The following is an 8,957-nucleotide window of genomic DNA, read 5'->3' as shown; positions in this document are numbered from 1 at the left end:
CGTCTGGGGATTTCATCAATTCCAAAAGATCAAGAAAATCACCGATGATTCATCTATTGTGCCATTGCTATTGCCCCGTTCAGACAGAGTGATTTTAGTTGAACGCCAAAAATTGAAAAGGATTTCGTTCAGACGTTTCGATTTAACTCGAACCGATATTGTTAATCAAAATGGCGTAAAGTGAAATAATCGCTGCATGCGTCCTTATGATTTCGGACCTTTTACGGAAAGAAACTTAAGAATATGAAAAAACATCTATGTGGGCCAGAGAAACGAATTGGGTGCTTCTAACACTATATTGAGAGAGATGGCATTAGAAGATACCGAAGGCTATCGAAATCATTTGCGAATTTCCGCAGAACAATTTAATATATTGTTGTCTAAAATTTGAGAAAAAATCCAAAATCAGAACACAGTTATACGCGAGGTTGTCCCGGCAAAAACTAAGTTACAAATTACTCTAAGATACCTGGCAATGAGGGATTCTTTTTCAATGCAAAGAGTTACAAAAATACGATATCATTGTTTATAAAAGAAGTGTTCGTTGCAATAGTTGATGCCCTACTATTTGTTATGAAGATAAAAAAAGAATTATTTTTTGAAACATTCACAGACGTGTTATTTAATAATAATAACTACTAAGTTACAGTAACATTTCAAAAATAGTATAATTAATGTCAGTGTCACGGGCATTCTTATTTTTGTAAACTTCTTGCTTCTGATCCCAAGGACAGGGATGACTTTGGTATAGATCCATAAATCTGAACATCATTTTTTTTTTTTTTTTTGATTTTATGGATTCTTTCGTAATCCTCTAACTAGCTAGGGCTTATAACAATACCCTTCATGTTTCTAACTAACTAGTACTGCGGCTGATTAGCCTTATTACTATCACCATCTGATGGTTGTATTTAATTGACTGAATTTATGTTACATTAATAAGTTTTATGAGGAAAAATTCTTAACTGGATAAAAAACCTCATACAAATGACAAGAAAAAGAAAACAATAAGTTCTGAACTTTTTACGCTGTTTGACTTTGTGATTTACTGAATTTAAGTATTTCATTTTTTCATGTTTTGGCTGCGTCCTTTTCGCTTCGGTGGTCCTGCAAAAAAGTTTGTTAGAGAATTCCTGTGGAAGAAAAAACATATTTTGTTATATTAAAAAAGGATACTATTTCTTCGTCATCGCTGTTATTTTTCTCATGGAGCTTCACGGTGTGATCTCCTTGAGGAGCTCCATTAGGATAATCAGTTTCTCTGTCTTTGATGAGCAGGAGGCCAATTTTTCGCGTACCCTGATGAGGCCTCGCAGTAGGATCATTATGTCCTCGTCATCAGAGGATCCGGTGTTTGGCGCTTGGCGTTGTTCTGGTGTGGTTCTTGGTGGTTCCTGTTGTTCAGGAGCCTGTTGCTGGTGGTTGCTTCGGCCCGCTACGTCCGCCCAGGATCGGCCGTCAACTCTGGCCGCGGGTCTCTGTGCCCGGGGCTCTGCCTCTTTGCGCCTCTGGGCGTTGGATTGCTCCTGTCTGCGCTGGAGAGCAGCTACGTATGCCACCCTGTTGGGGCATTTGCCGTAGTTTGCGGGATGGGCTCCGCCGCAATTGCAGCAGACGGCCGGCTCTTCTCGATTTGTTTTCGGGCACTCCGGTGTGGCGTGACTTCCTTCGCATTTGACGCAGCGAGCGACGTGTGCGCAATTTCTGGACCCATGTCCGAAATTTTGGCACCTGTGGCACTGTGTTCCGTGTTGTAGATGGTTGCTTCGGTACTTTCTTAATGTAATCCTGCAGTGGCACAAGTAGATCACCGCGGCTCTCAGGTGGCCCATGTTTGTTTCCTGGCCAAAGTGTGCCAGGTAAAGCATCATTTGAACATCATTTCATCCAACCACTTAATACATTAATTCATTGAAGTACATGCCATGATGGTAGGTACTATAGCCCAGTCAATGAAGGTTTTGTGTCGGAACTAATTCCCCGGAAGCTGAATTTTTCACAGATGTTAGAAGACCTTTAGAAATGTATTTTTACAAAAGTCCCCGACTTTCCCCCTTGTGCTTCCTTCCCCACCCCCTCTTGAATATATTTTTCAAAGCCTTTTGGAATACGCTAATATCTCCTTAACGGTTTTATTAAATCAGATTATTTTTTTTTTTTTAGTTTTTAATTAGATATTATAAAAAATTGTATTCTCTCATTTTTGCAAGAAAAGCTATACAATCTCTACAATTTATTAGTAAAGGAAAAATATCAATTTTTAAAATACTGTTTCAGAATATACTTGCACATAACTTTTTTCTGAGCCTTTTTCCGAAAAAAATAATTGAGCAAAACTTGTAGACAATATTTTTAGCTATAAAATAATGTATAAATGATGAGGTTTAATTTATAATAAGGCACGTAGGCTGTTAATAAGGAGCACGGCGCGCGGCAGCTCGAACGCGCAGCGGTTCGCGGCGCAGCGAGAAATTACAAAAAACTAAGGAAAGTAATGATTAATTCATGTATTTGCTTTATTTTTATAACAAATTCATCTAACGTTGAAGAGTTTTATTGTTATTTACCAGTTTTAGTTCGGAGGGGAGGGGGGTAATATAAATATTTTCCCCTGCCCAATGAAGCGCTTTCATTACCCACCAACCGCCGTGGCCCGGTCTGGCTAAAGAGTCATATTATGTTGTATGATTGTTTGTAACTTATTATTTAAATAAAGTTATGTGAAATAAGACAAAAATACCTACGACATCGTGGGACTACCCTTTCACCACATTAAAATATCGCAGACCTTATGTCATGGCGAAGTTCTAAAAAATCTTTTGTGGCAATTCTCACTTGTTTTATTATGTGCACCTATCAACAATAAAATGCTGAAACAACAAATCACTTAAAATAGTGCATACATCTAAAATGGTTTACTTTCAAACAAGCTTCTTAAAATATACCTTAAAAATATTATAATGACAAAACGGTTTGTGAATTATATTATATACTTATCATTATTATCTATGACAAAATTAGGCAAATATTCAAATAATTTTCTAGTCAAGAGAGTCTTCCATTTCTTCGTCATACTGGGGTGTGTTCAGACATGATAATCCGTTACAGTTGTAGCACATGGCAGAGCAGATAAATCCAGATTTTCTGCAGCCACAGTAATTTCCACATCCAGACTTGCAGGAACAGTACACCATAGAAAGAATGTCATCAGGAACAAATGGTTTCAAAAATTTCTACTTTCCACCATTTTCGTACCTCCATCCCCAGTTTATAGGGCTTAGTTTGTTTCCTAACCAAAACTGTACTTGCAAATAAACTCTCAACAAATGTTGATGACACGATTGTGAAGTCGGTGGTAGTTATGCCAAGTCAAATTTAGATTTAAAAGCTGATTTTGTCGTAAGTCTGTTAAACTTATAGTATCGAGCTTCGTTTCAATTAGAGTAGCTACCAAGACCATACATGGCGAGAGCGAATTTTTCTCCATTTTGCAACAAGTTCTCTTCAGTTGCATCTTTTTCCAGAAATGCTTCAGCTGCGCCTTTTGCTTCGGGATTGTTTTTCATCGCGTCAACAGCTTTTATCTTTCCTAACCCATATAAAGATGAGGTCGTATCACAGCCCGTTTATGTAACATTATGGGTTTCTCTATGATATAGAAAGTTTTTGAAGGGGCCTTTCCACCAACATCTTTACAGAAAAAAATAGATTTTCCTTCAGGAGCAAGACTTACAAGTGATACCAAAAGATAACTATCCGTGCCAACAACAATCACTTTTGAGAAGATGTTGAGTTGTTCGATGCCGGTTAGTACAATGTCAATATCGGCATCACCTGCGGTCGTGACAGTTTTCAAACCAGATTCACTAAATTCATGACATAGTGCTTCCATCATTATTCTTGTTGTTATTCTTATTAGATAAGAAAGCTTCCTTCTTAGTCAAACAACGTGCAGTGAAGTTTAATTCAATATCGCACGATGAGTTTTTAACGGACCTTCGTCTTTGCTCTTCATATTTTACAGTTGGTTCTTCAGGGTATCCATCAAAAACGACAATAGAATGTTTGCCAAATTTAATATGGACGAAACGTGAGTATGATTTGATGATGTCTCCGTAAAAAGTTTCAGTTTGCCAAACAACAGAGTGTACGAGGTATCCCCCATCGATGACTATTGCAGCATTTTCAAAATCAACTTCGTCATGAATACTTTCGCTAAATACTTATGCCATACATGATTTTGTTCCTTTACGAAGGAAGACTTCATCAAAAATAGAAGGGGTCTTGAAGCCAATTCATATCCTAAGTACCTAGGTCTAAAGCTTGCTAGGACTATCACTGATGCACAGTATTCTGTTAAATAGCTACTGGGGGTTTACTGCAACTTGTCTCTTCCTAACAGTTGCGGATTTGAATCTTGCTGGGTAGTCACCATGTCTTTCCTTTTCAGTCGTATATTGCTAAGTCATGGATAAAACCGGAATCGAACCAGGTAATTAGTTGGCTAAGCTCAGATAAAGGGTAGGCAGATGAAACTCGTGTACTATCAGGGGTAGGCAGTTCCTTTGGTCATCAGCTCGTCCATCGGTTAGGAGGTCGGACAGGTTTACACACAATAATAACACATGGGTAGAAAGGCACAAGGTATATTAATCATCTCGAGAAATACAGGGGTGACATAGATCTTCCTACTCTCTCCTCTAAATTGACGACGACCGGATGAAGCGCAGATTCTACATGAAGTTACCAGAATTGAACACAAGAAAGGGGATAGGTTGAAAGCTTACGATTCGCCTTGAGATGTGGTACATCATGTTGACCCAGGTTTCCCGCGCTTAAAAGCAGCGGTACTGTTGGTGTGGTAATATGCACTCGGGATTTTACACGAGAACGGGACTCCATTGAGTTTAGTTCGAACCGAGATAATAAACATGATTGGAAGTTTGATGGCGATACATTTAGTTAGAAAACTGGAACGAGATCGCGTTCGTTATTGCGTAATTATGCCAGTCATGTCCGCGAGTAGATTTGCCATCGCGAGTGACCGTGTTGCTTTAACCAAGGTCGGTTCTGCACTGACGAAGCGCGCTTAGGGCCGCCCGTGTTGACCGCGAGCAGCCTGGGTGGTCCAAGTCGATCACGTATTTCGACCATCTGGCCGCGTGTGTCGCAACTAGTGAGGGGAAGTTGGGGCAACTATGTCCTATTCAACTTCATAGGGAGACTGTATTACGTAACACATTCCCCCTCCGCCAGTAAAAGGCGACGTGGTAATGAAGCTTTAGGCGCTAAAAATCCTCTTCACCTTGTCGTGAGGGGAGTAGAGAGAGAAAAAAGTGTTGATTTACAAAAAAAAACAAAGAAAAGAAACATGGTTATGCAATGATGAAAAGACAACATACAAGGTTATGCAGTGATGACAAGAACAACATACAAGGTTATGCAGTGATGACAAGAACAACATACAAGGTTATGCAGTGATGAAAAGACAAACATACAAGGTTATGCAGTGATGACAGAACAACATACAAGGTTATGCAGTGATGAAAAGACAAACATACAAGTTTATGCAGTGATGAAAAGACAACAACCTGATTCTAAAATTTCATTGGTCTGTAAGCTAAGTTTGAAGAGCGTAGTGTTTCGTTGAGTACCAAGTAGACGTAATTTCACTGAAGTTAGTAAAGTTACACTTTCACTGTAACTTGACCCATTTGAGATTGCACTCAAGTATCACTAGGGTCATAGAAATTGAACTGTGCTTCTTGGTTGTGGTTGAGAGATGGTGATGCTGAGGGCCAGAAGTATCCGGGTTCTGTTGTTGTGTGAATTCCATTATGCTGATGTGGTGGAGCAGTGGTTGTCAAGGTGAAATGAATTTGGTAATAACATGGAGTAATACCAGTAAGTTGATTGATGATTGATGCGTGTGATGGCTATTATGTTGAGTTTGCGCATCGGCAAGTGGTTGATTTGTACAAATGGCAAGTGGTTGATTTGTACGCCGGCCAGTAGTTGATTTGCACAAACGGCAAGTGGTTGATTTGTACAAACGGCAGGTAGTTGATTTGTACAAACGGCAAGTGGTTGATTGCACAAACGGCAAGTAGTTGATTGCACAATGGCAAGTAGTTGGTTGCACAACGGCAAGTGGTTGATTGCACAATCGGCAAGTAGTTGATTGCACAATGGCAAGTGGTTGATTGCACAATCGGCAAGTAGTTGATTGCACAATGGCAAGTGGTTGATTTGTACAAATGGCTGGTGATTGCACAATGGCAAGTGGTTGATTTGCAGGAACATAACTAACCTTGAGCTGGCATGCTCTGAGGTTGGTTTTTTGAATGTGGTTTGAATGATGAGACAACTTGATTTGCAACTGCACGCACGACTCACACCTAATTTGGGTGCGGTCGGGTGTTTTTGGTACGCAGAGATTGGAGAGAAGTGAGTGATGGAAGTGAAGGCGGCAAAGAAGTGAAGCTCAGCTTGCAGGTGATGAGGAGGGCTGCTGGTCTTCTTTTTAATCCGGGAATTGGTTATTATTAGAGTCAAAATTCTTGAAGTTTACCTGCCTGGTAGACCAATGATGAAAAAACGAGAAACAAATTGTGTTCAAGAGAAAAGACAAAAAGACAAAAAAACGTTGTTGGTTAGAGAGGAGAGAGTAGAGAGAGATCTAATGTGCTGACTATACCATGAGTATCCCGAGATCGGGGAGACAAAAACTATCACGACTGGCGTGAGGTTACCTATTTGATTTACAAGGTATAGGTAGGTGGTTGTACCGTAGTAACACCAAGTTTCTGAAAGAAGTTGGCCTTCCATGGCCGGTGTTAGCGCTTGAGCGATAACAACTTACGACTTTCAAAATTACAAGAAATGTGTTGATTACCTAGGAATGGGGTGAAAAAAGGAAGGTTTATTGAAGCAGATTTCATGGATAAAGATTGTCTTATAGATAGACGATACGCTATGTGCGTAGGGTACACCTTCCAGATTCATGAAATTAACCTCAAGGATAATGAGGGATGAGAAAAAAATGGCGTTGAGCGAGAAGGTCTGCTGGTGATGGAGCTAATTCTCCGTTCGATCTCTTTCAGAGAACGAAATGTGGTCAACCAGCAGATTTCCTAGCTTCTTACAAATGTACATGAGTTTGATGGAAAGGTGAAGGATGGAGGGTTTGAGCAGCGAAAATTGATAGTGACTGAGCTAATTCTCAATTCGATCTCCATGTGAGGACGAAATATATCAACCAGCAAATTTCCTAACTCTTTACACATATACATGAATTTGATGAAAAGGTGAAGGAGAATACACAGTAATAGCAATCTAATCTTTCACGTGTATTTGGTGAAAGATTAGGGGTCGTTTTTAATCTTCTACAGTTTGTGAGAACATGACAGACCCTTGCTCAGGCTTCACAAACCTGGGAGTTTTTCTTATTCGTCTCCCAGACAACGAGTTAGGTGGTTTTGTGTCACTGTCTCAATTAACTCCCACGACACGATACCTCATAACCAACAGTGAGGCTGATGGCTAGTCCATGGTCAATGGATAGTGGATGGTTCTTGGGTCCGCTTGACAAGAAGTCCACAGGTATCAGTTAGCGTAAAAAATTGCTGAATGCACAGCTTCATGTTTGTTTGAAGAGAACAAAAATTCTCACTACAGTGAAGGACATTTCCCTCAGTGTCATGAGTTATACAAAAGGGTCCCAATTAAGGGCGACAAGTCAGGGTAAAATGATCTACGTCCGGTAGAACAAGTACATAGTGTCAACTTATTTAAAGAAAACAACAACAAGATATTGTATCGTTCGCACGAATCATGGTAAGTATTATAACGTCTCCACGTCTCATGTAGAAATTGAACGAATTACGAAAGAACCCTAGTATTGAAAGGACGGTACAACATAGATATTTATAACCATTTATGGAACAAATTATCTCTTTGGCCACAGTGTATGTGAGCCAGTAAAAAAAGTAATTATAACGAACTTCTCGTATCATGGTAGATATTATAACATTCTCATGTATAGTATTAGATTTTATAACGATCCCTCGTCTCATGGTGGATATTGTAACATTCTCATGTATCATGAAAATAACATATCAACGTTCAATAATAAAAAAGTACCATTTCAATACCGGAAAAAAGATACATACACAATGTCAAAAACAATCAAGTAGTGGCTATTGGTATTATCAAAAAGACGATGGCATAACCTTTGGTTGGGTTTATGCGTTAAGTTGGCAATAATACAAGACATATGCCTACAAGGATGTCTTAAACAAGACACAGATGTAGCAAAAGAGACCTATTTGGTTTTACTAACTCTTTGCTTACAAAATGTTGAGATGGCATAACCCTTGGTTGGGTTTATGCTTTAAGTTGGCAATAATACAAAACATATGCCTATAAGGATGTCTTAAACAAGACACACATATAGCAAAAGAGACCTAATCGGTTTTACTTACTCTTTGCTTGCAAAAAGGGTTTGTAGCGGTTTATTTAAGACCTTTTAGGGTTTTACTTACTTAAAACGACCAAACACAAAACGGGGAACACACTTGGTGTTGCCAAAATTGCCACAAACACGAATGTTGTGAACTTTATGTTACAAGTAGATACAAGAGGCACCTAGAGACACAGGATGACTTAATATAAGTGACCTGGCTCGGTGTATTTGACAAGGCAAATTAATGTCATTTAAGTCAAAATATAGTACATAATATAACAAATTGGGGTCAGAAAGTTGAGATCTTAAGATTTTACATACTCAATGTGACCGAAAGGTGTTATGTATGATACATTGTTATTGATGAGGAGGACAAAACGGCGTTTGTTCTCCTTTACAACAACCTTTTTCAGAATTGACGTGTCAATATCAATTTCTGAAAAAACAACAAATTAGAGCAAATGGGAATGTTGAGCGCCATTCAATTTTTAGA

Source organism: Hesperophylax consimilis, chromosome 15, assembly GCF_061612785.1.
Source record: "Hesperophylax consimilis isolate HC1 chromosome 15, BYU_Hcon_1.0, whole genome shotgun sequence".
Taxonomy (NCBI): domain Eukaryota; kingdom Metazoa; phylum Arthropoda; class Insecta; order Trichoptera; family Limnephilidae; genus Hesperophylax; species Hesperophylax consimilis.
The sequence above is the reverse complement of the archived record's forward strand: the minus strand, read 5'-3'. Positions refer to the sequence as shown.